Source organism: Lathamus discolor, chromosome 5 (assembly GCF_037157495.1).
Source record: "Lathamus discolor isolate bLatDis1 chromosome 5, bLatDis1.hap1, whole genome shotgun sequence".
Lineage (NCBI taxonomy): Eukaryota > Metazoa > Chordata > Aves > Psittaciformes > Psittacidae > Lathamus > Lathamus discolor.
The window spans coordinates 5226073-5253150 of NC_088888.1; the positions used below are offsets into that span (position 1 = coordinate 5226073).

The window sequence follows — 27078 nt, forward strand, 5'->3', positions numbered from 1 at the left end:
CACTACTTTCAAGTCTTTCTAAATCTCCAGTTGGGTGTCTGTGTGACAGGATAGGTATTAGAAAGGTGTGTTGTTAACCTCCTTTTTGACAGTAGTATCACTTATAAATGTTATTATTCTGAAAGCCTGTTATGCATATTATTTACTTGAGGCAAACTGTCAGTGTATTTACGGTCATATTATATATTATATAACTTAAGTTTTATAATTTTATATACTCTTTAATAAAAGTTAATGTAACTTAACTATTATATAACTTAATAGTTACCACGTTTGGAGATACTTGGAAGGTGAACTCTAGCAACATTTTAGAAACAGAGGGATCAAAGGGACCTCAAGGGTATCTCTAAGTACAAGAATACAGTTGGGTCACCCTGATACAATTGTAGGTTGAACAAGTCTGCGCATTATTTCTATTTCTTGCCTTTTCTTCAAGAAGAGCTGGTTTGCCCTTAGCGCTGCAGCATGTTCTTGGGAAACTCAAGCAAAGGTAATTTGGTAGATTTATGTAAGCTATTCCGAGGCTTAACAAGCTTTAGATATATTTCTTTACTATCGAAACCAATATTTGGTGTAAACTATGTGTCCCATTGTTTCTCTTCTAGTGGAAACTTTAAAATTAGTGTTTAAATAGGAAGCTGCTAACAAAATCTATGAGTTAGTGATTGCAAACGGGAGTTGTTATATTCAACATTGGCCATTGCAAAGAATCATTGTGTGCTTTAAGAAGATCTTTGTCTTCATTTTTCCATAAAATAAATGAACAGTTTTTCATGGTAAAATATAAAAGACTTCGTATTCTTTTTGCTATCTGATTTTGGTTGTATATCCTTCGCGTAGAGTGCTTTTGATAACGTTGACCAAAGTATTGGAGCTGGCTGGTTTTTCAGTCAGAAATGTACATTTTTCACCGAGTGTTTAAGAGCTTTATTTCACTTTTCTTGGGGAGTGGGGGTTAATTGACCCATAGGGTTTATGAGTAGTTAGGTGTGTTACTTGGATAGCGTAAGAGAATCACTCATGCGTGATGTGAGAATATGATGACATACGATGTGCAAGAGCGTCTTTTTTAAGTCTCTGAGGTGCCATTGTCAAAACAACCTCAAACTTGAGCTTGCTTTATTAAGTTTATTAAAACAAATTTGTGTGAGTTTGCAACTTCTATTTTTCTGGTTAAGAAATTGGCATGTCTTATTAGGTGAGCAGTGCTTTATATTGCATGATTGGCATAGCTCCTGTGGAAACTCAGTTCAGCAGGAATGTTGTTTGCTGGTCAGAACTGTAGGTTGCAGGTTTCAACACCCAGTTGACCAGCCTGTCTACAAAATGCTTTGGCATTCCTTCTGTATTACTGCACTGAATTTATACCTATAGTTAGGCAGAGAACTGAACCTCCCGTGATAAAATTGCAGTTTTGTGAGCTTGGTTTTCAATACTCTAATTGAAATGGCTGTGTAAAAAGAAACTTTGCTTAAACACTAGGGATCTACAGATACCAGTGCTCAGTTCTATGTATCTCACAGCGAGCAGACCATTTATTAAGGAATGTATATCACTTTTTTGGCAATGTATGGCAACTAGTTAATTATAGGTGTACCTATAACTGTATAATAGTAGGAAATACACTAGTGGACTGGAGTACTGAAACTGTAGGGTATCATTAGAGAAACTGACTATTCTGATGCCAAAAAAATTCCTAAACAATGTAGACTAAAGGATATGTCACTATTATTGTAAATATATGCATACATATGGCCAAATTCTGGGTTCCTTTGGTATTGCATCTTGTCTCTGAACAAACTGACTAGGACTTGAAAGACAGCGACATGTGGGATAGTATTTCACAGTGCTCTTAACTCTGTTCCTCAATAAAGGAAACTTAAACCTCTCCTATGAACCTGTAGTCCCTGCAAAGAGACTATTGTCACTGAATGATCTTGCAGCATACTGCAAGGGGTTGCTTGCTTTGAGATTTGTGGAAAAGGGAAAGGAGTACTCAAAGTTTTAAGGTGTACAAAAACGCTTTTGACAGATGGGATGTGGTGGCTTTACCTATAAAATATTGTTAAGGGCAGGCAAAAAACCCCAGTGTCTTGTCAGTAGGGAAAAAGTGTATTCTTTTAAAATGGGTGTGTAGGCTGGTGAATATGTTTGTGGTTAATGTAGGATTTTTAACACCAGGAACTTGTGGGATCTTTAATGGTCATGTCGTAGCGGTGAAGCATTAGCTCTACGAGGAAAGCAAGCAACAATCATACATGGTTTTTTGCCCGACATCCTTTTTAGGGCAAATTATGTGCTTTTCATTTTGGAAAGTAAAGCCCTGTGAACCAAGCCATCTGACATCCATGGGAGCAAAATCTTTGCAGACAGCTTTGTCAGGGAGAGGTAATCACCTTGTCATGTTTTTTTGGATGCTTCCCCACTCCCATGAGGTAGGTGTGCAAACGTCAAGATTCCTTTCCAAATAAGTTACACTTCTGGTAAATTTGTGTAATTTAATCTGCAGCAGCAGTTTTGCTGGCTGCCAAGGATGGTTTATATATCCTGTAATTTGGCAGAGTCTCTCGGGTTGTGTCTACCTATTCTCTGGCTGGCAGAGAGAAATCAGCTGTCCTGCCAGCAAAGCTCAATGTCCTTTTGCTAGTCTATTATGGCCAGTTATAATAAAACAATGGGATAGAGAAAGGAGATAACAGTTGTGTTATTAATTATGTTAGCTAGTGCATTGTGTATATTTATCTCCAAGAAAATGTGCCAGCTTAGGGAGGTGAAATGCTGCCCCTTTAAGGCAATGAGGGAAAATGTGTGCCTGTGTATTTACAAAGAGTGCAAGAGCACAGCAGTATCACCACCGCATCTGCACATGTCACTCACAAAGCTGCCCATGGACTGCATCTCTTTACCCTGCTGTCACCAAAAATGCACTGTATTCAACATTTGAAAGCTTGTCAGAGCTGTGCCTTTGTGTAAGCAAGCTGAACCGCAGGTAAATTTTAGACTTCACTGCTAATAATACCCCTCTTGCATTGCTGCTCTTTATTATTAGAGTTTGTACCTGCATATGTGGCATTTTACAGAGCTGCTGAGGTTTTTGCAAGAGTAGGGAAGCTTCAGTAGAAGTGTTGGTATGCTGAGGTGGGATGATCTAAGGGTGTTGATAGGAAACAGCTGCTGGCCAGATTTGCCCTCCCTTGTCAGTGTGTTTCTGATTGCTTAATTACCAGCTCTCATAGCAGAAGTTTGCGAGGAAGTTTTTTGTTGCTGTATGACAACAGATTTGGTGCAGATTCTCTGTGATTTGTGCTCTAATAGGATTAAAATTGTATGTGTTACTGTTCATGAAAAAATAGGTGTAAGGGTTATTTACTCCATATGACCACAACAGTGGCAGATAGGGGCTGCTGAGCAGAATCGCCCAGGTACAAGGTACTGCAAGCTGGATTGTTCTTTTTGCCTCTGTCTAAAAGTACTTTGGTAGAGCTCGCTGAAACACAGGCAAGCGGAGTTATGATCCAGCCAGGCAGATATAAACTCTTCTGAGAGACTGTTCTGACGTGGGAGCCAAGTGGCAAGAGGTGCAAACTGGGAATCGCGAGGCTGGGATCCTGCAAGTCAGCTTGCTGCGGCGTCTCTGTGCGTCGGTTTGGAAACACTTGGTTGTCTAAAGGCTGCAACAGAAAAGAGGAAAAAGTCTCTATCTTTCCAAAAGTATTTTGACAGAACAGCTTCCGAAATGTGTGAGATGCTGTTGGGTTTCCTGTTTACATTTCAAGTGTTTAAAAACCTTAAGCAAAAATACGCAATTTTAGCATTGAAAAATTGGTCATCTCCTTTCATCTAGGTTTCAAATTTTTTTGTCACTTAAATACTTGACAGTTTTTCAAAGGTCTTTAAAATACTGCAGTAAAAATCAGCCAGAGAGCCGCAGATTACTCTGAGCCATACCTATATCCATGATATGATCTTTGTGCTGTGAAATTGTTTCAGGCTTAAACATTCACCTTTTATGTAGAGTAAGTTAATCTTTAAGATGCTATGATATGAATTCTTGTCAGATTTTAATGCAAATATTAATTATAATGATAAAACCGATTAAACTCTGACCACAGTAAAAGCATCTCTTCAGTGTCCAAAGTCAGGTAAAAGTGGCAGTGAGGATGTGAATCACTTGCTTTGAATGTATGTGGGGGGTCAATTTAAACATCATGAATGTAAATATTATGTGTTAGTGAAATTCCATAGTCAGTGCTTGCTGTGCAGCGGTCGTCTGTTGCATCTGTTGTTTTGGTTTCATAAGTTAACAGTATATTCATTTGGCTCATAAGGAAAAATACTAGTATTTTTGTATTTTTGAGTGATTCCACATGAGTTCATAGCACAGCAGCTGTTGATATCTGAAAGTCTGGAGTCAGCAATAACTTTGTCTTCACCTTCAGTGGGAGACTATAAGTGGCAATTAAAACTGTTATGATATTTTAAACCCATAAATGATTTGTTAATATGTATGGTTCTAATGATATATAAAGTAAGAACCTGCTGGCTTTCACTGAAATGCATAATTATTCTAACTTGATTCGAACAAATATCAAGTTATGGGATGCTGTAAAAACTCTTTCATAGGTTCAGTTGAGCTCTGGATTAATTTTTCTCAGTATCTGTTCGCCATAAAATCCAAGTGATAAAAATCATATGCTTGGTTTTAAGTTGTGGTGTGGTGTTAGTGTGCATACTTGTTTGAAACATTGGGTCTGTGATCAATTTTTCCTCTCTTCTTTAAAGATGAACTTAAATTAATGTGGGATGAATTTAAGCTAGTGTTGCTGTTCCTCATAATATTTTTGACATATATGTCATTCAACAGATACTACTGAAAATTGTGGTCTCTTCACTAAAAGACAATATAATGTGCAAGGTTTCTCTTACGTTTTGTAATTTATTGCTTTTTAGATTTTTATCTTGCTAATAACAGTTTTCCTAATAAACAGTCTTGAAAAAATCGTTTTAGAAACTGAAGTCGCGTTTCGCTAGACGGTGATTAATATCTGTGACCTTTATTTTTGTATCACGAACACAAATATACACTTTTTTTTCTGTGTCAGTCATTGTCTAAGATTTCATCTTTCTGCTTTCCATTACATACCATGAATTATATGAAATTAATTTAATCGCTACTCCAAACAGAAATTAAATGTGCCCTAATCCAGAGTTACGTTGTTTGCTTTTACAACTGTAAGTCATAAGTAATTAATTTTCCTTGGAAAATTAATTCACTTACCATTCCCAGTAGCATCATATGTTGACACAGGGTTATAGATAGTTTAATATTTTTGTTCAGCATGTTGGCCTCAACTTTGGAAGACCTTAAAGCAAAACAAATTCACATTTACTCAACTGTATATAATTCAGGGTTATTTAAAGTGAATGTTGTCTTTATTGCTGTCAACCAGCTGACGATGATGATTCTAAAATTGTATTCAGTCTTCCAGAACACTAAAGGCTATGGACAGATGTGAATTATTCCTTTAAAAAAATAAAAACAAATTTGTTTTACATTAGACATTTGGATAACATGGCCACTGTGGAATGCCATCAGTTGTAGAAACATTTAGCTCCTCGGTGAACATATAACTACATATTACAAAGCCTTGGTCTAGAGGCAGATTTCCCTCGATGTGCCTAACGCTGCTTGGGCCGTTATTAAGTGACACGTTATTCCTGTTGCACTCAGAAATGTCTGAGTTGACTTAATTTGGAACATTGATTTGTTTCCTATCTTGTTGTGTGCGCAAGGGCAGCTGCTTACAGCGCTGAAGGGCAGTGCGGACACTTGTGTGGGTGGCCCTGCTGCCCACAGCTGATGCTCCTTCAGAAATGGCATTGAGTAGTGTGGGCCACAAGTCTTCCGGAATGAGAGAGGCAGCTTTTAAGTCTGATCTTTTGAGTTTGCCAGGAGAACTTCTCTTTTTTTGCCGTTTCTATTTCTTTTCTGTGCACCTCCATAAAACATGGTGTTTATTACTTTGGTTTATTTTTATTTATTTAAGTCCTGCAGCTGAAACTCCGGTGATGGCAGTGTTGCAGTTCAAACAAGCAAGGCTTATTTTATAAATGTCCCTTTGTGGGTTGGTGGCTGCATTTTTGCCCGAATGCAGGGGGTCGGTATCAGTAGCATTTAATTTAGAATTTTGGGGGTGGAAAGTAGAAATCGACATTTAATTCCAGTGTCAAGTTACCGCTAGATCAGGCATAAAAATATTATTGCATTAGCAATCAGAGGAAGAAAATAAACTGTGAGTGCATTGACAATATACAGTCGTATGGCAGGCTTGTGTAAAATAGCACAGTAGATGGAAGAAAATACTTTTTCACATGCTTGCTTTCACCACAATGCGTTTGTATCAAGTAGAGGGTGCACAGATAAGATTTCTACTAATAAAATTAGGTCCTGGTAATAATGCCCGCAAAGGTAAATTCATCTGTATGTAGCAAAATTGTGTACAGATACATATGATCACGCATCTCTCGTACAATCTCTGACATACACACGCATGATGTGCAACATCAGTGAATGTGTTGACGGAGATCTCCATTAAAATCTGGATCTGTTAGTTTCAATTCAGTTATTTTGAGTTTCCTGGCTCTGCGTAAGAAATGTTAATGCCGCCGTGTGTGTCTTTTAATGTAATAGGTTTCAGTAGGTATTGGTAGTGGTTTCATTATTATGGCTTAATTACTTTCGAAAGGCTTCACTGTAATATCTAAAAATACAAAATCTCCTGCAAAGAAAACATCAGTCTGGTGAACTGAATTTGGCTGCATACTTCTACTTGACAATCAGGTGGGTTGCTGAAGCTGTATCCTATCCACTGCACCAGCCGTTCATGACTTCTTTACCTGGCTATCAGCTTTAGCAAAGCGCAGCTCTTGCCAACCCTGCAAAAGTTGCTAATTTCTTCATTTTCACCTACTCTGTACCTTCCCTCTTGGGAAAATGAGAAGCAGCAGCAGTTCTATCCTTTCTTAGCTTTCTTTTGTAGGAGCTTGTGGTGATTACACATACGAGCAGCAGGCTGAGGACGCCATGTCCTGTGTATCAGCATTCTCGCTCAGTCACCCCTCTGTGGGACTGTCACCTATGTAATGTACTTAAAAAAGGTCTTGTGTATAGAAAAATTTGAGAGCCAACCAAAAGCTGTGCTCTTCTTACAAATTTCTTGGCAGTGGGAGTTTGTTTCTTTTGGGAATATTCCCATTCATTTTACGATGACAGTGATTGTCTAAATTTGCGAGGAAAATGAAGTTAAAGTAATTATTGTTTAAACAAAAAAAAAATCCGCAGAAACTGTTTCTCCAGGCAAAATATATATTTTTGAGCTCAACTGTAGTTTTGGATTAGACAATTCTGAGTTGGCACTAATTCTGAAAAAAAAAAAAAAGAGTTGAGCTATGAAGTACAATAGCAAAAAGCCGAAGAAGCATGAACAAATGCGTACAGTGTCTCCTAATATAAGTGCCTGGCTCTTTGGAGGCCACCAAGAAGTCTGCAGTGATTGACGTGCATTCTGGCAAAGCTTTTCTCTTTTTTTTCCCCCTGCAACAGTGTTGCAGTCAGTCAAAGTGTACAGACAAAGCTGAGTGAATACCAGTTTCCCCAGTACAGGGGCTATTTTTTCAGGAAGTCTAACTCAAACCAGATGTTTTGCTTAGACCTAGAGTTTGTTGCTGCCAAGCATCTCATCAGAGGTCAGAGTTCTGGGCTCAGGGCCCTGCTAGAATTCTTTCACAAATTGCTATTCGGTGAGGTTTTAATCCTAATGGAAAGAATAATGTGCTTGTAAAATCTGCAGTTATTACAAACACAGTATACATATTGTGGACTTCAAATGACTACATATTTCATTCCCATAAACAGGGAATGCAGATGAATGCAGTGTGTAATAGTTTTAGACGTTCAAACTTAAACTAAGTATATAGTTTATACTACTGTTAACTATTTGCATTCTTAACACTCCTGTAAAATGAGTAGTAATCTTGACTAACAATTGGCAGCTCGAAACAAAACAAAATGAAAAAATCTCCAGCACGTTTTGACTTGTAAGCTGTTTCCTGAAGTAAATAGGAAACCTTATGCTTTGGGGAATGTTCAGAAAGGACTCGGCTTGCTAAGGCACTAGGTTTGGCACAGTTTGTTTCTTTCCTTCTTTCCTTTTTTTCAGTCTCAGGTTTTAAATACTTTGGTAGCAACATTTTATGGTCAAGTTAATCTTACTTCAGCTATTTCTTCATACAGCTAATTATTCATCCCCAAAACCTGAGAGTAGACTGTGTATATATATATATATACACTCCAGCTTACTTAAAAACAAATGCTGATGATACCAAGTGCTAAGAACAAGAAGTAGTGATGAAAAATCTCACTATATTTTTGTCTTCTTGTTGGGAGCATTATTGATAAACTTCTGCTTTGATTCTACTAAAGTGAAGTTTCAGTGCAAGAAAAAAATCTCAGGTAACCTTGCCTAGTGTGCTGCAGCCTGCAGCTAGAGAAATGCAGCTTGATAGAATATGAAGATTAGGAGGCTAGATATCAGAAATTCATGTATGTTATAGAAAATCGTGCTTCAGTGCAAGACTGCATGATGTAACTGATAGCACAGTGAGGCTATAGGGATGAGTTGTGCGAGTTTTGTGTGGCATCTTAATTCTCAGCAAAGAATCATATTTGTGATTTTCCAACTTTGGTAACTGTTTAAACTTTTAAGTCTTAAATATGTTTGACTGTATTTAATATAATTTAATATATTAATTTAATATATTTAATATAACTGTGCTGCTAATTCATTTATTTGATGTAACTTGTGAGTGTGGTTTTGCTTTGATGAAAAGTATAACTTAGAAATGTGGTGTTACTCAAAAGAGTTAATGCCTGTTTGCATGATGATCGTAGTCAGTGATAGTCACGCTGGGAAGGAGGTAAATATGTATAAGGCAGTATATCTCTATTAATACTCTAAACTTTGGACATGCTGAGGTGTTCATCCGTTGTGCAATTATCTTTATTATTCTTAATACTTATAATAAGGACTGCGTTTTGAATGTTGATGCTCAAGTACAGGTGTTACTTTTTGGGGTGGGGAGAAATCTTTTAACGACTGGTAACTCTTCAGCAAGTCTCCCTGTTGGCTAAATTTCATTCACTGCAATGAATGTAGCGTTTTGTGAAATAAATCACTGCTACATCAGTTCGGTGGCTGAACAAGAAATTGATGAAGCTGGCATTTGGACAGCAAACTCCTTTTACAGACCGTGTGCATTTTCTTTAGAGGTTTTTACTGCTATATTCTTTAGAAAGAAGCATGTGGCCAAAGAGATATTGGTAAGCTTTCCCATTATAGTGTACACTTGTATAAATAACATTTTCCCTTTGCTTTATTGAGTAAATATGATTTACATTTAGATGTACAGAACTGAATTGGAAAACTGGAGTTATTTCAGTGGGTAGATTATAAATTTTAACTTTGTCCTGTTAGAATCTGCATTTTGATTAACTGAGACCATTTCTTTTGTTTATTAAATGCCTAAAACTCCATAAAGACATACTACTTTTATTGCAAGTCAGATGCTCTTGGTGCAAGCCGATGCTTCAAGGTGAGAAAGTGAATATTAAACACGGATTGAAATTAATACGTACAACCTAATCATTCAGATGCAATAAGAAAAAGTGGAGACAAACTGCAATCTTATAAGAGAAGCTTTTTCATATTAATGAGTTTCCATTTGCCAATAATTCTGTCATTTGTAACTTGAATCATTCATCACCCCTGCAAATGGTTCTTTCAAGACATTATTTGCAATTTTGTCTTGTGTTTTTGTCCTTGATGTTGTGAAAATGACCGTCTACAGTTACAGGAATGAAAAGAGATCTCATTCAAACATCTTTTGTGTTTCCACTTTCAGTGAAAAATGTTTTTCAAACCTGCAGCTGGTTATTTCTGCAGGAGTTCCCACTTATATTCAGGTTTGATTGACATTCTGAAATGGCAGCTTTTCATGAAAAGCTGTTAACTTGTAGAATTTGGTTATGGTACTAAGACAGACTGACTTTGTTCTACTGTTGGGGCCTGTCCAACCTAAACACAACCCTGCATCTGAATTTAATAGTGCTGCTCAGCACAGGGAGCGCGAGCTCTTTCTTTTTTCGTTTTTCTTCTCTGTTTTTGTAACACTGGTTCATCTGATGTGTTTTTGAACCTGACCTGATAGGTACTCATCCTGAGATCTTCTCTGTCCGTAATTGGGTTAATTGGCGTTCTCCTTATTTCTCCCTCTTCTGGGCAAGCAGGTGGTGCAGGGTTGCGCTTCCATAATTTGAGTGATGGACTGTATTTTTTTGTCATCATTTTACATGCTGAAAATAAGTAAAAACTGTGCTTTAATGACTCTACAAGTACTACAGTGTCTGTCATAAAAGTAGCTGCAGCCTTTATTACTGTTTCAGAAGTTTGGGGTGTGAGGGCAGGCTTATAGTATTAACAAATTTTCTGAGCAATGATTACTGTTTAATTTTAGTCAAGAACAGAGAAAGCAGAAACACAATTATCCTGCCCTCATCTTTACTGAGTCGGTCTTTAATTTTATGCTATAATGTTGAACTTGGGAGAGGGAGACATTATGCAAAATCAGTTTATGCTCTGTGTTTCTTGCCGAACTTTTAGATAAGGATATAGAAGTACCCATATACATTAGCTGAGAAGGAAGGGGAGCATTTGTAACTTTGAAATGGATTACTATTTACATGAGGAAACTGAAAAAATTAGAGATCCAAGCATCCTTGCATCCGTCACTGATGCCTACTGTTATTTCACTCAAGTGTGAGAAATAAAGTATGGGAAATATTCAGGGTATTCCATAGGTTAACTTATACGGTCCTGTAAGAGTAAATTCGTGTGATTTGTATGAGGGAGCGTTTGAGTTTTGTTCTATGAAGGAAGTAATAGTGTCATTTATTACAAGTGATTGTACATTGTTGAACTGATTATAGATTAAAATTGTGTTTCCTGCATACAGTAGTTAAAAATTCTCATCAGCTGTTTTCTTAGCTGGCTAATTGCTTTTATAAAACTTTCTCTGTATATTTGCACCTACCCCTGGTGATACACCAATCGATATGCTCATTCAACCCCATGCCACTGTAGTCTGTTTAGGGTGCTGAGATGGTAATGTGAAGTATGTCCTCCTTATGCTGACTTTGGAAATGTCTCCTTAGTCATCTGTGATATGGCACTGGTACAGCCACATTTTGGTTAGTATTAAAAACCATGTGTGTTTTTACTGTGAGATAAAACATGATTTGCTTGATCTTTCTTTTCAACGTTACCTAGACTTAGTGACTGTTTTCTCAAATGCCCATTCTGTAGTTTTCTAATAAATTCTCAAGAAGACAAATTTCGCATCGATGTACCAGTGTTGACAGTTCTGTCCCATAATTTTGTATGAATGCTTGCAAGCTTCATGGGAGCTTTCAAAGTAAAAGAGAAAGCATCTTAGTTGCCACCCAGATGTTACTGTTAAAAACTAATATACATCACCGCTATTCCTCCAAGCAAAGGCAGGATACAGGGTACAAGCTTTTTGGTATACCCTTAAGGTCACTGTGAAACACTAGACCAATTGAATTAAATGGCAAACTGCCCACTGACTTTAAATGGAGTCAGGATTTTGCCCTTTAACTCTATCAGGCCCTAAGGGCAAGCAGATTTCATCCTTAAGCAGACCAAACATGGGAGTCTTTCAAAGGAAAGTTGAGCTGTTGTGAAGTCTGACCCAAACTGCAAAATGCGGGGGGACCTTGAACTTCACTTAGAAGTCCAAGGGGTACAGGTAAATAACTGCTGTCCTGTCGGATGCAGTGGAACGTGGTTATCATTTTGAAATGCTTTTTTCTGTGTCATTTTCTATAGGAAAACATTATTTTCATGAATCACTGATTGCAGATGAGTGTTCTTCATTTACAAATGGGTAGGAGGATATAGAGAGCAGGAGACGCTAAGCAATATGCCACTGCTTCACACTGTTCCTATGCAGAGCAGAAGAGGTCAGATTTTTCTTACAACTCTCCCAGCAATAGGGCTAAACATTTAAAACTTGGGAGGGGGGTTTGATTGGTTTTGGTTTGGTTTGGTTTTTTTTTAGTTACGTATTTAATGATAACTTTTTCTGGTATTCCTTCATTAGCCCTCTGGTAAATTTTCAATAATATCCATGGGAATTTAAATGGTGTTCTTTTTATTTAAAGAAGAATCTGTTAAGACTGAATATTTATCCATAAGGTAAGGATTGAAACGCTAAAATGATTTACCATCACAGAAATCTTGAATTGCAAAATAAAACTTCAAGAAAAACATAAATTTCAACCTGATAAGTGTATATTAAGGGTCTTCAAACTCGTTTTACATGAGCAATTGTTATGCTTATTTGCAATGGTGCAAGTACTGTGTGTGTGAGTATTACAGAGAGAACTGAAAATTCTTTGGTGAGCCTGGACTTTTTTGCCACATTTCTCTGGGCAGAGCAAGTGGGCAGCCTTGTAACACTTTTTCCCCCTCTAATTCACTGGTTTAAGTTACGTTATTTCAATTTGGCCTCTTCAACTAGTATAGAAATGCTTCTGTGAATGAAGATCCTTTTAGCCGTTTTCTCCCTTAAGATTAGCATAAATTGAAACATCACGAAACTTCAAAGTAGGTGGGCTGATAATCTGAACATTCTAAGTGTTAAAACCCTCCCCATCTGTTCGGGTTGTTGTCTTCCTCCCTCCACCTCCTCCCCCCCCACCACCCCGGGGTCCTTCATGTTATTTTAATTGGACTGATGGATGCAACTATATATTGATAAACTGGAGGAAGTTACAGAAATGTTGTTTCCATTATGTTCTCCTAAATTTGTCTTTTCAGCGAAAAAGACAGGTCCCATTTATTCCCTAATTATAAGATTAAAAGAGTATTTATAATCTTAATTCAGGCTGTTCTAAAGCAGCATTCCCGATGCTCTGAGTCTTGTCTTCTCAAAATGTAAGTTGGCAGGGTTGCTTGCTATCTTCTGTCTCTGCAACTGCTTCTGTCTGTGGTATAGTAGAGCCATGTTGATGAATGCTATGTATGTATGTTATGACGAATGAATGAACGTGTTAGGGGCATCTCACGTAAATCTGGTTTTGCCATACCTTTTCCTTACTTAACTGAGGGCCATTGTTTACTCTGAATATCACTGTTAAAGAACCCAGGTGTTTTGCTGAAAACGCTTATAAGTGTGGGTAAGAAGGGGAATGGTACAGATTTTGACCTGAAGTGCGTGTAGAATAGTATGTCCTTGTCTTTATTTTCACAGCATTCCTTCCCTCTGTGTACACATCATTAGACTGTCTCTCTGTTTTATCACATCCTGAGATCTGATCCACTGTTGCTGTTACTAGGTACCATATAATTTTCCAGCTCTATTTAGTAAGCCACTGTGCCTCTCCCATAATCTTTTCTGAAAAGCCAGTGTCCCAGATAAATGGTATCTCTTAATGTGTTGTAGGGTGTAGATTTGCAGGACTTTGGGAAGAAGCGTGCTAAGGTTTCTATCTCTAAGCGTCTGCATCCTGATTTTGAGAGACTTTTCAGAATGGCTTTTTTTTTTCCCTGAGTGGCTTTTTGCCTTTTTTTTTCCTTTCCTTCCAGTCATAAAATGGAAGGTACATAACTAAGACAAACGGAAATATACTAATATATGATTTAAAGATATGAATGCTTTATGAAACCTTTGAATCATTTAGAAATGACAGTGAATTCTGGGCAAGTGCGGTAGTGTGAAAACGCCAGTGGGGATTTACATTCCCGATATCCAACGACACGGGAAGCTAGAACTGGACTCCTTAGGATGCTCCTCTTTGTGACAAAGAAATTTTCTTGCTAAAATTTCAGGCTGTTGTGTAACAATGTAATTTTTGCATAGCAATCTGGTTGCAGAATTTGTGGTGCTTTATTAAGCTATCGGAAGTGTCCTGATGCTGCAGATCTCCAGGAGAACTTTTTCCTTGGTTAACAGTTGCAGATGGAATTTCAGTTTGAGAAAAACGCATGTTTTGATGGAACCGAGGTACAGTGTGTGCGGATGGTAAGACAAAATGCTCCTGAAAAATCTGGATCAGGAAGTATCCATTCCTTTTCTGAGGCATTAAAATCCAAATGATGGCAAAGACTTGAAAGCAGTTAAAGAAGATATCTGTGCAGAAGCCATCATGAAGAACAGTGTCATTTGCAGCTTCTTGTTTGTTCCAAGTATAAATTTCAAAGTGACTGGTGTGGCGAGGAGCGTTTTGTCTTCCTTTGAGACATTTCTATGATGTGATGTGACATAATGTAGTCTATGTGCAGTGCCCTCTTCTCATTTTCCTAGTTATCCGTATTTCAGCATATTTTGAACCAGGTTTCCATACCTCATAGCTAGAGGTCATCAGCATGCATATAACTTGAACCATTTGGATGTTGATTTCCAGTTCTCTTGTAGAAGCATACATGCAATAATAAAAATCTGCTCCTCTTAAATCCCATCTAACTTTAAAAGAAAAAAAAAAAACAAAAAAGAAGGGGGGAGGAGGGAGCCCACAACAAAACCATCACCAAAACCCCAAACAAACACAAAATCCAACAAGAACCCCACACTAAAGTGCAGGCCGGTTTTAGTTTTTCTACATACCTGTTTACAGAGCCTGTATCTTAGGAATGTACTTAACTGAAACAGTTTGGGAGCCGTTTATCCTGTTTGGTTATGCATGTAAGGTGGTATAGTCAATGTTGCCATCAGTTAAATAGCAGCAGGAGAACTTGGGATTAGCTTTTGGAGTTGTTTTTCCCACTGCTAGGATTTGACTACATCTGTGTTATTAGTTTCATTTTCCAGCTTCATGTGCAGACCTTAAAACGGGGTAGTCTGGTTGCATCTAAATCTCGATTACTACTTCAATGTAACTTATAAAGGATGGCCTTTAATTTTTATCACTGAAGTCGGTATAGGAACACTTCCTCTGGTACAGGGTATGTAATGGATTTGTTTACAGCCCTTTTTTTACTCCAGTTGTGATAACTAAGTTGCTTAATGAGAAGTGGTTATTAGCTTCTAAAGTGAAGGGTATTTAGAGCCATGTTTTAATTGTTTCCCGTTGATGCATGGGACAACTCAAAACCTATACGAAAGCATTTGTAAGCTTGGACTACGCAGTCAGAGAACATCAGCCCATGAACATCATAATATATTGCAGAAGCAAAAGCATACTGTTTGCTTCTGGATAATGATGCTCAGGTTGCAGAGAGGAAATGAAGAATTGTGGTTATTTCTTTTTCTTTTGCTATTACTTTGGTTTAGGAGAAATTACCAAGTTCTTGTGGGTTTGATTTGTCATCTGTAATACTGGGACTGTTTTCAGGTATTTATATCTCGGTAGTGTGAAGTTTAAAGCTTCTGTAGTGTTTGTGTATGTGTGGCTATGGCAGGGGAGGTTATTGCTATTCTAATTTCACTATATCCTAGCATAGCCAGAACTGTTACTGTAAGAAAATATCTTCCAGAAGTTCTGTCACCTACAGGTCAAAATAGTCTGAGTAAGTACACAAAAACAAAGTCACCACTTGTATCTCTGCACTACCAGCTAGGCACTTTCTGCCACTGAATACTTTGGAAGAAGTTAAGAGTACTTCTAATGTTTTATGAAAGGACTTGAGAATGCAGTATTCTAATGCGAGGGTTTCCTAGGCTCTTAGGAGTAGGACCTAGGGTATCAAAAAGTGATAGCTACAGACTGAGGTTCAGTGCCTAGTTTGCTCTTAGGTGCAGGATGAGTAACTAGAAAAACTGTGTATTCTTGTATGCAGGAGCTATTTGGTATGTCTTTTCAGGTTGCCTAATACCTCCCAAAGCAAATTTAACCCTGTTAAAAAAGGTTGTGTTTGATTACTGATAACTTTAAAAAATGAAAAAAAAAAAAAAAAAAAAGAAAAAATTGCCTGAATTACTTTGCATTTTACTTTTCATCCTCAAAACCTTCAACTCTCATTATAAGCCCTCAGATGAAATGGTCTCGTGCCCTGAACAAGTCTGAATTAGAGTCAATTCAACAGTTTTAATTGCTAATGACCATGAGACACAAATCATAGAACTGCTTATAACTGGGTCCGATGCCTTTTGTGATGGGCAAAGTCATAAACGTGTTACTTTAGTAGCATATTCTAATGATGTCTAGTTCTAATTATATTTCTACTGAAAAACACCAAGAAACTTCTCTTTTTCTGTGTTCCAATAGCTAAGAGAAATGAAAATAAACTAAAATGAAGACAGAAGCCTGTTAAGCAGATAACTTTATTAATTGCTCCTATACATGTAAAATTATTGATATTTGTAAAAGTTTAGTAAGGAATATTGAATCACTAAATTGAAGATTCAGCTAAAAACCTGTCTTTTTTTCTGTTTTGAAACAGAAAACTACATTGTTGAATGTCAATCTTAAACCTGTGTTAGAACCATGTTTCAAGGGTGGCATATAAACTTGTGAGGTTTGCTATGGTAGAAAACTTGCAAACTGAGATTTGATAAGCTTCCTCATCATCTCTGAACTCTGATCTCTTTCTGTGTCAACATGATCCTAACCCCCTTTCAGAATTACAGCTGGCCGTGATCTGCTAGCATTGTATCCTTGCCTGTGTAAGTCAGAAAGCAAGTCTTCTGCCTGGCACTGGAATGTACCTGAAGATGGAGATCTGAATATTGCAATTAAAACATGCTTGTGTAAATCTTAACCTGTACATCAAATGTACATTTAACTGTACATCAAATGCTTAAAAACAAACAACAACCAAAAAGAAAAACAAATTAAAACATTCTTAGAATTTGGGCTTACTAAGGCTCTGTTGGGTTCTTTTTTTGTTTTAAGTAAGCTAAACTAACGTTTTTAAGTGGAATTTGTTCTGGCATTGTGATGGAAGAGCATTCCAGGCAGCACACAATTACCAATACTATTGGTTTTTTTAGGCTGCATTTTTGTCTTCATATTCTTGACTGCCTGTGTTTTTAAACAGTAAAAAAAGCAGTGGTCTTCTGAAACTTTTCCCTAATGGAGCTTCATATTTTGTCTTCCTTGAGCTTTTCTTATTTCTTACAGTCATTTGAAAAGTTAATTAGTATTCTGAGGCTACTGAACTATCTACTATAGTTACCGAAGAGTTCCTATCTCCTGCTAGTCTCTTAATAATTAATATGAGCATATACTCAGTACTTGAGTGGCTGTCAGATTTATAGGTCTTTGCTCAAGTTGAGTAAGCTTAGAAGTATTTGTAGGATTGCCTTTGGATGCAAGAATTGCCTTTGAACCTCAGGTGTTACATAACAAATCTTTGTGTGGCTGAGACCTGCATCCTCATTTATATCTTGCCCTGAGATGTGTTTGCAGGCTGGGAATGGCATTATCTGTCCATGTATCCTTCTTTTGCATGGAAGGGTAGAAGTTGCTTGGGCTGGAGTTAGCAATAATGATGTGCCAGGCATAGCTGCCTTCTTCATCTTGCCATTATTTGAATTACCTCTGCTCCTTGCATCAGCCTAGCCAGCCTTGTGCTGTGGACCTCACTACAGGACTTGAGCTTTCTTGCAAAGCTTTCTATGTTCCAGAAGTTGAAGGTTGGCCATAGCTGATATAAGGTGTCTGATTTATAATCAGAGCAATTTCTGTCTTGTGTGAGGAAAAGTCAGAAACTTAATGCCTTTATCTAGCCTATTTAGAACAACTGCCTTTTGGTGTTCTTAAAATACAAGTTCTGTACAGAAAGGAACATCTAAGAATAAAGACTTCTTTTTTTAATACTTAAAAATTCTGGCTTGTTGTAGTATAAGTAATAATTTGCCAAAGCAGAGATACATTGAATAAGCCTATCTAATAGTTTGATTTATCCAATTGATACCTTATCTCTTAACTCTCAACCCTGAGAATTTGGGGCTGGTTTTTTTTCATCAGGTGAAACTTCTTTTGAACTTCTGTCCTTAATTAACGTAGTGAGACATGAGGCCGTGGTTTCAATGGAACAGACCTTGATTCTGTATCCTTCTTCGTGCAAAGTAAGGATATACTTCTGCAGAAGTTGGGATAAGGACAGAAGTGCTGCAAGTTTAGAGTTTAATTGCCTTCTTACTTGATGATGTACCAGCTTACAGTTGTAAATATTTATACAAATAGAGAATTCTATTACCTCTATAAACTTCAGCAAAACCAAAGCTGGTTTGGACTAGATGCTTTTGGAGTAGATGCTTTTGGAGTAGATGCTTTTGGAGTAGATGCTTTTGGAGTAGATGCTTTTGGAGTAGATGCTTTTGGAGTAGATGCTTTTGGAGTAGATGCTTTTATAATTAGAATTCATAACGATATCTGATTTTTAAATCATGTTTTTTAGGGATTTCTAAAGTATTAAATCTTAAATTTTCAAATACTTTATTGCTGCCTTAATTTTTCATGACTTCCCAAGCTTGCCTATAGCTTGTTTTGGTTCAGCTTTAGATCCCTTGTAAAACAGAAAAATGAAAACAAACCCAAAACTTTGCAGTGGAAATAGAGGGCAGTCTTTAAAATGAATGATGCCATAACCTGTGATCAGATTACCCATTTGCAATGAATATATTCATATATACAACAGTTAAAAGCTTTAACTCTGTAAGTAACTTGTAAACTTTGACAGTCAGTAATAGTAAGGAATGATTATTTACAAATCTTTCACTCGAGAATACGTAAGAAAACTCTTTATGTTCCAAGCAATTTTTATTAATTTGCTGCACTATGAAAATTTGTATTATTTTATGTGTTTTAAAATAATTTAAGCACTGTATATTTGAAATGTTTTTAGGAAGCCTTTTGAAGGAATTTACAAACCTAGAGTAAAAATGAAGGTTACGTCATGAGGCCACAAATCACAGCGTCTGTCGGGGATGCTGGGAAAATAAGTGCTCTTTGATTTGTGCTTTTTCCCCTCCTACCTGCTGTGAGATCTTGTTTGTTTAAAAAGATGTGTATTGCAAGAGAACTCAATTACTATTTCCATCTACAGGGTAGTACATGCCCTATTCTTGTTTATGCCATTCTACTAGTTCATTTTGATTTCTTAGGTTTTATATTATTGTAATCACTTTACAAGTAATGATCATATACTGTCAGTAGTGATGATGATTCTGAAATGTTGCTTGGTTTTGAGAATAACAAATGTTGGTGTTCTCATTCACTTGTAAAAATTGTCATTGAGAGCTTAGTTCTTTTAGTGCTGACAAGTTTGTGCAGTTAATTTATTATTCAGTCCTGTCAGCTTTTCAACCTCCAATGTGCAAACGTTTTGTTTGTGCTTATATGTAATAAGAAAAGTACTAACTATACATTTTAATGCTAATTTTAAGCTTAGCACAGAGCAGAATTCTAAAAGGTCACAAACTTACTAAAACTTTAGATTATTTTGCAAATTATTTATTCTTTTGCTTTAGTTATAACTTGCTGTTATATAGAATGAGTGGCGCTGAGATTTGAGTTGTCAAAGATTTGAATGACACAATGGATCCTTATGTACTCTGCCTGTTGAATCAGTAAATGCTGGTACTGAACAAACCTCTGTTTTTTCACATGTTTCCTGGCTTTCTGTCAGCTTTCAGTCTTCCATGGGTCATTCAATAAACACTACCCTGGGTGACTTTTTTTTTGCATTGCCATATGTCAATCAAACTGAAGTGCGCGCTTTTAAGTAGGCTGAGAAAATAAGCTTGCTTTATTTGAGTATGGCTGTGTCTTCTGCAGGACAGTGTCATTCCTAGCTTATTTTTGTCTGTAGCTCTGCAGTGGAAGAGGTAGGGGATCAAGGGGTAGAGGAGTGCCTGATGAGAGCAAAGGAAGAGCCAAATAAAAAGGAGAGAACTGAACAGTGGAATTTGAAAGTGTTCTTTAAGCATATTCAAGTCGAACTGTTCCACTTTGAAAGCTTTTTCCAGCAAGTGTTTCAGGAGGTGGTGTCACCTTAAATCATTTTTTTTCCCCCCTCTTAATTATATGATGACTAATTCTGTTGGTTTGGGATTAAAAAACTGCTGGAGGTCATTGTTTGGTATATACATGTTTTTCTAATGAGGGAATAGATTGTCAATGTATTAAATGTATTGTTGGTGCATTGCTGATGAGTCACCTCATGTAGTAGTTTCTAAGTGTGTTTATACACTAGTTTTACGGAAGCCATTGAGCGTGGGAAGTTGCTTATATTAGACATCTAGGGTACAGTAGAATGTGTATTGGCTGTACAGATCTTTCCTTTCTAGAAAATACCCTTCAGTGAATTTTCTTTTTTGTTGTAGTTTTTGCTAATATTGCAAATAACCACGTTTCTCTTTAGAGATGACTGAAAGGAACCCCAATGTGTCTTCAGTGGAGCTGGAAGAAGTATGTGTATTTATATAGCTCGCATCTCCTGGGGGCTCCCTTTGCTCTGAGGGAGGCCGGTGGGAACTCTGTACCCAGGAGCTTCTGTTCCTCACCCATCTGCTACAGGGCAATGGATGGTCACTGACTTCAGACTAAACAGAATTCTTACAGATGACCAAACTCACCTGGGCTTCATGACTTTTGTCCCTCTAAAAATGTACTGTTGCTTCTCCCTCTACCAGTGTAATCCTTTTCCAACTGAATTTGTTGCCTTAAAGCCATGGGATCTATGAAACTCCACTCCTAATGGTTTGTCCTTGCTTTATCTTTCTGTATTATTGCAGGGTATCCATATATCTGTAGAGCTTTAACAGCTCGAAAATGCAGGTTTGGACTAGAATTGGAATGTAAGGCTTTCCACCTATAGCAATTTGAACAATGACCATTGTTACTTACTGGCAAAGAAAATATTCCACTGAAATCTCCAAGAATTATGCAGTTGATTATAATCACAGTTCGTATTGCTGCCTCTTAGATGCAGAACAAAATGCATTGGAGAAAACTGGTACCTGCTCTGGAAAGAGAAGGGTGGTTTTGGATATTATTTTGGATATCATGCTGGCTTGCTGATGTCTAAGAAGTTAGCTTTAGAAATCAGATATACTAGCAATGGGCTTGAATTTGTCTAAGAAGCTTAGCAGTGTTACTGCTTCTGTTAAGACACAAGCACAAGTAAATATAAGACAAATTCCAGCAACTTGCAAGTAACTTGAAGCATTTACATGATGAAGTGTGCATTTTTGTTTTCTTTTTTTAATGTCAGAGCTGACGGACTTTGTTTTCGTTTCATCGTTTTCTTTGAAATCATAAATCCATTTTTCCCTCTTGGGATATTCCAGTAATAGTAATATGCTGTTAAAATAACCACAATTGCAGTTTTTGAAAACAAGGAATGAGCCAGAGTTAAGTACATAGGATAACAGTATATGCTATAACAATATAACATTTGGAGAAACCACAAACAGTCTTCAAAAGAAATTCTTGACGTTGGGTCCTCTTATCAAACATCAGATGGATAAGCTTGTTTTCTTAGAATCTAAGTGAAAGGGATTTTCCAGAGGATGCTAGAGATTAAAACCCCTGCCGGAACTTTCCAACTTTTCCACCTGACGTGTAAGGTGCTTTTTCATATTTTGCCTTATTTTGCACATGAAAAGGCATTTCTCATTAGACTATACGTGCTACATTCGTCCTACTGTACTTAAGGGCTTGTCCTGAATGCATTTTGCTTGTGTGGTTTCACAAGCATTTGAAATGCAGCTGACTGTGTGTAGGCCACAGCACTGGTAGGGAATGTTTTTTCTCTCTTTTAAATTTTAAAACACGTTTCCATGGATTGAATCTGTGTAAAATAATAGTTTTGAACTTTGCTTAGGATGTGTTGTCCCACCTAATTTCTCATTCAGTAAATGTCATTCAGCTTGCACAGTTATACCACTCTTTAAAGTATTTTTTTCAAGAGGCATGTTGGCTAGTCTCACATGCCAATATTAAAATTCATGGATTTAGAACTTAATGGTAGGTACCAACAAAGTAATGTTTTATGAGGTGTTAGAAGTGTTTCAGGACTTACTTAAAGACAGAAAAAGTTATATTGCATTTACTTCGCTGAAGGTTGACTTTTGCATTTAAAGCACAAGTGAGGTCTAATGTGATCAAAACCCTAAATAGATTGTCTGATGTGCAGCTTGGTCTTATTTAGGATGAATGTTGATCTTGTTATAATACTGTAAAGCCGAGCTTGGGTCAAGAACCTGTAGGTTGCTGCCCAGACTTGAGAACTCTTCCCTTCCCCACTGCTTTGTGACCACCATCATTAGGTCGTGTCTGTACTACATTGGCTCTTGGACGTTGTAATAACGATGCATGGGCTGTTTGTGTCAATGTCTGCTGATGTTTGTAAATGTCAAATAAGAAGTATTTAAGAATTACTGTGTATTGAAGTAGATTTTCAAGCTGTTTGAATTTCTCTTTGGGAAACAAGCAATCATACCATATTTTCTGAAATTATGATTTTATAGGGAACCAGGAAAATATTACCAAATGCATTATAGTTATGTGTGTTGTTTTAGTGTTTGGGGAGGAAGGGGATGTTAGGTTGCTGAAGGTAAAGAGCTTAGAGTTGTAATTTACTTGCATGTAAAAGTTGCCTGTTAGGGTTGTTCTAGTCTAGTACTAGTAATCTGGTGTTTGGTGTGCTTGGTCATGCAAAGTCAATTGGTGAACTGGTCCACCATCTATGTTTATGCAGGTTGACTAAGTGCAATCTCCAGGCTTCATGTGAACAGCGGTTCTTTGACTTGATAACTTTGTCATGCTGATGACAAATGTCTTTTTATAGTGTCTGTACTGGTATAATGCTAGAAATAACTGAGAGGCTATTTAAAAATTCTGCCTTCATTTTGTGTGCATCAGCAGGTTTTTGAAACTGGAAAACTGCTTTAAATTACAGTTGTAGTAGCACCCTCTCAAGGAACAGAGAAGTTTTTTAGTGATGTTAATTATTTCCGGTGGAGTGTTTGTAGTTCTTGAAACTGAGCAGAACAACAGTCTTGCTCTCCACTTCATGCCGTATAAAGAGAAAAGATAGCTGAAGTATTTTGGTATAGTGATAGGACAAAACCATCATGTGCATAACACAGGGGTCCTTTAACACTGTTCTCTAGTGGGAAATATTGTGCTGTGTTTAATAAAAGTACATTAAATAGTTATATTGGGTTTGGGGTGGGTTTTTGTTTTAGCATGGGTTTACAGAATGGTGGTTTTAAAATATGCAATATAATATTATTTTTCTGGCAATTTCAACAAATTTGCCACAGACTAATTTGAGGGCTAATCATGACCAGAAATCAAAATAGTAGCCATTAATTTTCTTCCGAGTTCATGAATGTAAGTTCCATTGAAGATATTTGGTATATAATTTATATAAATATTAGAAAAAATGTAATGTTTGAATTTCATTTATTGGTCAACTTCAATTATTTATTGCAGCAGTTCAATTAAGTAATTGAATGTATCTTGCTCCCTGGCTCACTTGATGATGTCTTGCAAATCAAATACTAAAATACAGTTAAAGTGCCTGATATTTCCAAAGGCAGATTAATTTCTGGAGTCCTCCCCACGAAAAACTCAAACCAAACAGATGTCTAACTACTTCCTAATGCTATCTGTGAAGCAAGGCAGCTGTCTTCTGCAGAGAGATGATGAAAGAAAGTTCTCAGATTTGCATTGGATATCCTGCAGTTTGTGGCAAGCCCGTTGTTTCTGCTGGCCCTAGTTTCCTTAAACTGGGGTATCAATCCATTTTACTGGTTAGAGATCATCATACAAAATGAAGTCTTCTGCTCCAGATCTACTCTTCCAGCAGTAAATATTTTAATGGTAGCCATTTTGGAGTATCCTTGTAATAAAACCTTAACAGTCTTAGCGGGGACACCTTCACATATAGGGGTGCCTTCATTGTTACTGTTAATATGATAATGTTTTATTTAGAAGGGTGTGTGTGGGATCAGGTGATGCAACAATCTGCCATGTTGGTGTGTGGAGGGGTTGTTGGAGGCTGTGCAGCCCAGAATTCTGCATAAGCACGCTTTGGAAGTTACCTTGCATATTTGCCATGGTCTTTATTTGTGCAGGTTTTCTTCTCATGCACTTAACGCAACAGTTAAGAGGCATTCCTGTCTTTACAGACCTGTAGTAGTGAGTAAGCAGCATGGAGTATGTGTGCTTCTAGTAGTGTCTGAATAATCTGATACCACCTTAGTGCATATAAATAGTACATAGAAGTATAAAATACCATCTAACCTCTGATATTTGAGATGAGTGAAATTGCTGGAAAACTGGAAAATGCACCGCACTTTAAACCTTTCTGAAGTGTAACCTGTTAGTAGGAAGTCTTGACAGTGGGATAATGGTGGTTTTAATTAACTACTTTTAGAAACTAAATTCTTAACACTTACCTGCTTTGTATCAGTGTAAAGAGGGATGTCAGAATTTCTTTATCAAGACAAAAGGAAGCTGTGATGGTCAGTAGCTGCATCTTGGGAGGCAGATTTGCTGTTTGGGAAGTTTTCCAATGTCATTCACTGGCTGAACGTGTCTTACTTCTGTAAGGCACTGGTTGGTAGATGAGTGACCAGGCTGTTTTCTGCTTATCCTGGTCTGTCACTTCTGCCCATTCACTTTGTCTATATCTTCATATATGTGCTGTGAAGCCCACTCCAAGCGGTATGACTGCTGTGTGTTGCCATAGTAAAATAACAACTTGTGCTTTATTCTGTTGGGGTTTTTTTAATGTGGACTGTTAAGTAGCAATAAAGTCAAATGATGCAAATCATCTCTGGGAGAGATCTTGAGACCTGAGAACGTCTTGTCTTACTGGCACCAAAAAAAAAGAATAAATTACAGTTTTTCCAAATTGCATGTATCCTGTTGCACAAAACTTTACAGGAACTATTGCACCCACAAGCTTAAATCTTCAGATAAATGCCAACTTCACTTTTGAAACTGTTGATCTGTGAGCACTGGACTGTCTTCCACTAGCAGAGGTATTTCAGAATGCTTAGCTTCTGATTGTGATATATCATTTCCTTGGTATGGGGGGGACTATAGCCGGCTGAATTGCTACCGAGCTTCACTTTCAGAGGACTGGAAATAAATCCGCTGAGTCGAGCCTTCCAAACAACTGCTTAGAAAGATGAGGCCAGATCTATGGGTTACCTTCTTTGCTCCCCTCTATGGCGTAAAGGCATTGTGGAGACTATGTCTCTGTTTTGAATAAAATAGCTGCATGTTATTCCTTCATCATCTTAAGGAATGAGACTGAAACCTGGGGAGACAGCAGTCTACCCAATTCTCTGCCACAGACTATACTTTATATTCTAAGTATTTGTTGTAGACCAAGATATCATAGAATCATAGAATAGTTAGGGTTGGAAAGGACCTTAAGATCATCCAGTTTCAACTCCCCTGCCATGGACAGGGACACCTCACACTAAACCATCCCACCCGAGGCTCTGTCCAACCTGGCCTTGAACACTACCAGGGATGGAGCACTCACAGCCTCCCTGGGCAACCCATTCCAGTGCCTCATCACCCTTACAGTAAAGAACTTCCTCCTTATATCCAATCTAAACTTCCCCTGTTTCAGTTTGAACCCGTTACCTCTTGTCCTATCACTACAGTCCCTAATGGAGAGTGCCTCCCCAGCATCCTTTATAGGCCTCCTTCAGTATTGGAAGGCTGCTATGAGGTCTCCACGCAGCCTTCTCTTCTCCAGGCTGAACAGCCCCAACTTTCTCAGCCTGTCTTCATACCAGTAACTACTACAGTTAATGGAACATGCTAATGTAACTTGTGAAATTATATGATAATGAACTTCCAAGTACCTCGGAGTCATAACCTTTACTAAAAGTAGAAGAAAATTGAGGCCTTTGCATTTTTTTAATGAAAATAAAAAAGTTAAATTAGTGTTTTAATATATTTTGAATTTGTGGTTCATCATGGAAAATCTAGCCCAGTGTTTGCCAGCTGTACTTGGCAAAGAAGAGGAAATGTGTGTTCTTTCTGAATAGCTTTATTCTGGTTCTTGTACTATGTTATGTAAGTTCATCCTAGCATGAGTGTGCATGTGAGCTGGAAGCTTCTACCTCTAGTACATAACTCTGTTGACGGCAGGAGAAAGAGGGAATATATAGAACACCCTCACTATGAGAAGCTGCATCTTCAGTAAGTCAGAAAAATAGAAACATAAGACTTCTTTTTAGGGTGTGGGATATTTTGGTTTGTTTACATCTCTTTATTCAGAAAAGAAGCCATTGTGTTGTAGTAGCAGCACATCAATATGTAGAAACTGGCATTTGATCTGCAAAGTGTACAAGTTGGTGGCTATGAGGCTGACTATGTGCAAATGTGCGTATGTATGTACTCGTGCATGTACATTGCTTTTTGCGTGTGCAGACCTTATACAGGAGAAACAATATTGGCAAAATTTGTGCTTCCTGTTTGCAAGTAACTTTATTAAGTACAGCATCATGAAAATACATCACATTACCATCATCTGAAGAGAGTGGGCTGTGAAATACATTGCCATAAGTTTTATGATTGTTTCAGTTGTTAATCACTACTTAATGAATTATCAATATTAGTAGATTGGGGTTGGTACTGTTGGCATGTTAAATTTAACTGTGAAATCTTTAAAAGATCTGAATGGCTTAGAAGGTAAAACAAAGTAATGGATGAAGTGTTTGGTGTCTTGGCTTGGATCCAGCTTGATGTCCTAAATGGATGCATCACAAAACCACAACACATCAACCCAGATTTACATGAGCGATGTATAAGAGCCCTGAAGCTAAGCCAACATAGTGATTGAATTAGTTCCTGCGTTTAGAGAGGCTTCTCTCTCCAGGTCAGACTTCTAAGCACTGTTGAGCTTGTATGGGGAGCAGTTATAGATTGAAGTATGCCTACCTTGTGGAGGGAAAGAAATCTTAGAGCTTCAGAACTTTTATCTTTAACAAGTGTGACTGATTTTCTTTTAGTGGGGA

At 37.4% G+C, this 27078-nt stretch overlaps 1 protein-coding gene across 5 annotated transcripts in view; it reads left to right on the plus strand.

Annotated features, from left to right (window-relative positions):
• Window positions 1–27078, plus strand: part of SRBD1 (S1 RNA binding domain 1) — a 127938-nt gene that overhangs the window by 78895 nt on the left and 21965 nt on the right. The gene's annotated exons all lie outside the window — the stretch shown is intronic.